Here is a 3,847-nt window from a genome sequence, read left to right as displayed (position 1 = left end):
TGTTCATGCTAAGTTTGATTCAGGGGGATGTAGATCACAGCTTTTCCTCACTCAGTACTGACTTGAGCACCAACTGAACAATACTCACATGACGGTGAGGCTCCAACTCCACAAAGAGAATTGTCACCAGAAATTGGAGACATGTGCTGGGATTCCCGCACCCCTGTACCAATTTCAAGAATATAAAAAGGGGAGCAATTTCAAGAGAAGATTTCTTTGGCAAGACCTGGCTCCAGGCTGTAGCTGAGACACATACCCCCACCCCAAGGGGAGAAGATTATGAGGTTCTGCATTCCTCATCTCAGGAACGGTCATAGGGACTTCTGCTCTCAAGGTGCCTTAAAAATGTATTTTGCAGTTGAATGTCTCACAAACCTGGTATCTCCTGACCCTTGAATAAGCTAAGTAAACTGACATTTCAACTCGTGACTGTGATGGCATAGCCTGTATCAAATCAATTTTCCCTTGAATGAACTATAAATGAATAATATCAATATTTGTTTAAAGTAGTTGTTTGAAATCATAAGAAATCAAGTAAAGCATCCAAGAGTTGAGGGATCAAGATCCAGAGAGAAGGAAAACGACTGATGAGATCATAATATTCTCTACATCATTTCTCCTCTGGTGGTATGTCCATTTCTCAGTTGCAAGGAAAAAGGCTCTAAAGAGCATATACCAGGAGCTAAGAATCCAAAAACCTACAGAGGGCTTTGCAAGTCTCAAAGTGCAACAAAGACAAAATGTGGAATGCAAGACTGAAAAACCTGATAAGCTACCCCAAAGAGTGAGAGCAACCAGAGCCAGACCAGACCACAGAGACTGATTAGACCAAGCTGATCTGTTTCTACTGTATCTGTCCCCTGGAAGGAAGTTAAACTCTCTCCAGAGAAAGATATCATCATCCAAAACCTCTGGGATTTTTCATATGCAATATCTGGCATGTAATCAAAAATATCAGGCATGCCAAGGAATAGAGCCAAGAAAAGGAGAAAAAAAAAAAAAAACAGAAAGAAAGAGGGAATGCAGACAACAGAAACATACTCCACAGTCAGTAAGTCTTTATAGTAAATGCCACTGATATGTTCAGGAGTACACAAGGGACCAACACTGTGGCGTAGCAGGTAAAGCTGCTGCCTGTGGTTCCAGCATCCCATATGGGCACTGGTTCAAGACCCAACTGCTCCACTTCTGATCCCACTCTCTGCTATGGGAAAGCAGTAGAAGATGGCCCAAGTCCTTGGGCCCCTGTACCTGCATGGGAGACCCAGAAGAAGTCCCTGGCTCCTGGTTTCAGATCAGCACAGCTCCAGTCGTTGCGACCATCTGGAGAGTGAACCAGCAGATGGAAGACCAACCTCTCTCTCTTTCTCTCTCTCTCTCTCTCCCCCTCTCTCTGACTTTCCTTTCTCTGTGTAACTGTGACTTTCAAGTAAAATAAATCAATCTTTTAAAAACAAATAGAAGTACACAAGGCAGGTGGAGAAATTCCACCAGAGAATTGAAATCCATTAAGAAAAGAAACCTGAGAAATAAAAAATGCCTCAGCTGAAATGAATAACATAAGAAAAGGGGACTTTTCTTCCTTCTCGTGGCAGCACCTGTGCCCTGGGCACTGGCTCTGCGCAGCTCTCCGGCTCCAAGACATTAAGAACAAAAAGATGCATCTGGAGCTTCCCTGGAGCCCTCTGCGTGTCTAAGCCTTGGGTAGAATTTGGGGTCCTTTAGTCCTGCTCTCCTCAGTGGAGAGTTGGTTACCTACCAGAAGTGTCTCCTACTGAAGGTATCCTTGGTGATACTATCAGCCATAAAAAGACAACTTGCACCCAAGTTTGTCTGATATCTACCCTGTCGAGTGTCCATGATGCTGGGTCCTGAGGGAGGTGAAGGCTTAGTGGCCAGGCTCCGTGGCCTGCCCTGGTCCTGCTCTATTGAGATGTGAAGAACTTCCTGTCTGACTGCACGATTCATGTAGGCAGATTGGTGAGGCATTTGTTGAACTTGAATCAGAAGATGATCTCAAAATCGCCCTGAAAAAGACGGGGAAAGCATGGGGCACTGGTACATTGAGGTGTTGAAGTCTCAGAATCAAGTTGGATTGGATGCTGAGGCACAGCGGTCCAAACAGCGCTGACACCGCTAATGATGGCTTTGTGTGGCTTCAAGGATTCCTATTGGATGCACAAAGGAAGAAATGGTTCAGTTTTTCTCAGGGTTGGAAATCGTGCCAAACAGGATCACTTTGCCTGTGGACCCAGAGGGCAAGATTACAGGGGAGGCCTTAGTGTAGTTTGCCTCTCAGGAGCTAGCAGAGAAGGCACTAGGGAACAAGGAGAGAATAGGGCACAGATATATTGACCTGTTCAAGAGCAGTCAGGAAGAAGGGAGGTCATACACAGATCTCTCTCTGCAGTTCACGTCCGTTCAGCAGCCTGGGCCCTCTGACCTGCGTGGCACAGCCTGGAGGTATATTGTGAAGCAGGACAGGAGAGAGTGCGGCCTGGCGCCCATGGTGACGGCTATGGGGACTACGAGTCCAGTGGCCTCAGCGATGGCTTCACCAGTGATCTGTTCAGAAGAGACCTCAGCTACTGCCTCTCCGGGATGTACAACCGCAGATACGGAGACCACGAGTTCGCAGTGCAGAGCACCACCGGCCACTGCGTCCACAGGAGAGGGCTGCCATACAAAGCGACCGACAACAACATCTACAACTTCTCTCACTTAACCCAGTGAGAGTCCGTATTGAGATTGGCCCAGATGGAAGAGTGATGGGCGAGGCTGATGTGGAGTTTGCCACCCATGAAGAAGCTGTGGCAGCTATGCCGAAAGATAGGGCCGGCCAGTCCCGCGGCTCACTAGGCTAATCCTCCACTTGCGGCCCCGCACTCTGGGTTCTAGTCCCGGTTGGGGCGCCGGATTCTGTCCTGGTTGCTCCTCTTCCAATCCAGCTCTTTGCTGTGGCCCAGGAAGGCAGTGGAGGATGGTCCAAGTGCTTGGGCCCTGCACCCACGTGGGAGACCAGGAGAAAGCACCTGGCTCCTGGCTTTGCATTGGCGCAGCAGCCGTAGCGACCATTTGGGGGGTGAACCAACAGAAAAGGAAGAACTTTCTCTCTGTCTCTCTCTGACTGTCTAACTCTGCCTGTCAAAAAGAAGAAGAAGAAGAAGAAGAAGAAGGAGGAGGAGGAGGAGGAGGAGGAGAAGGAGAAGAAGAAGGAGAAGAAGAAGAAGAAGAAGAAGAAGAAGAAGAAGAAGAAGAAGAAGAAGAAGAAGAAGAAGAAGAAGAAGAAGAAGAAGAAGAAGAAGAAGAAGAAGAAGAAGAAGAAGAAGAAGAAGAAGAAGAAGAAGAGGAGGAGGAGAGGAAGGAAGGAAGGAAGGAAGGAAGGGAGGGAGGGAGGGAGGGAGGGAGGGAGGGAGGGAGGGAGGGAGGAAGGAAGGAAGGAAGAAAAGAAAGATAGGGCCAATACGCAGCACAGATACCTAGAACTCTTCTTGAATTCCACACAGGCGCCACCATCGGCACCTAAAGCAGCCAGGTGATGCAGGGCATGGGAGTGTCTGCGTCCCAGGCCACCTACAATGGCCTGGGGAGCCAGTGAGTGAGCGGTTGTTGCTGCACTGGCTATAGTGGTCAGAACAGCATGGGTGGATATGACTCGTTTTGTAGAAGCATTTAAGCTATTTCAATCGAATTTTCACAGGCAGCCAGCAATCAGTGAAAAGTAGTTATTACCCTAGAGGAAGCTGTGGAAGTCATTTTGCATCATGAGTTTGTGAAATCTGGATTAAAAAATTACCTGTTCAGTGTTTTCTTATGCAAACTTTTTTTCTAACGTGATATTCAATAA

General features: G+C 47.7%; 1 pseudogene; it reads left to right on the top strand.

The window, feature by feature from the left end:
* Window positions 1–1,858: 1,858 nt before the first annotated feature.
* Window positions 1,859–2,864, top strand: LOC100338076 (heterogeneous nuclear ribonucleoprotein F-like; annotated as a pseudogene).
* The last annotated feature ends 983 nt before the right edge of the window (window positions 2,865–3,847 follow it).

The sequence above is a fragment of the Oryctolagus cuniculus genome, chromosome 4 (assembly GCF_051225735.1).
Source record: "Oryctolagus cuniculus isolate XC-2025 breed Fujian yellow rabbit chromosome 4, ASM5122573v1, whole genome shotgun sequence".
NCBI lineage: Eukaryota > Metazoa > Chordata > Mammalia > Lagomorpha > Leporidae > Oryctolagus > Oryctolagus cuniculus.
This window is presented reverse-complemented; position numbering and strand designations above follow the sequence as displayed.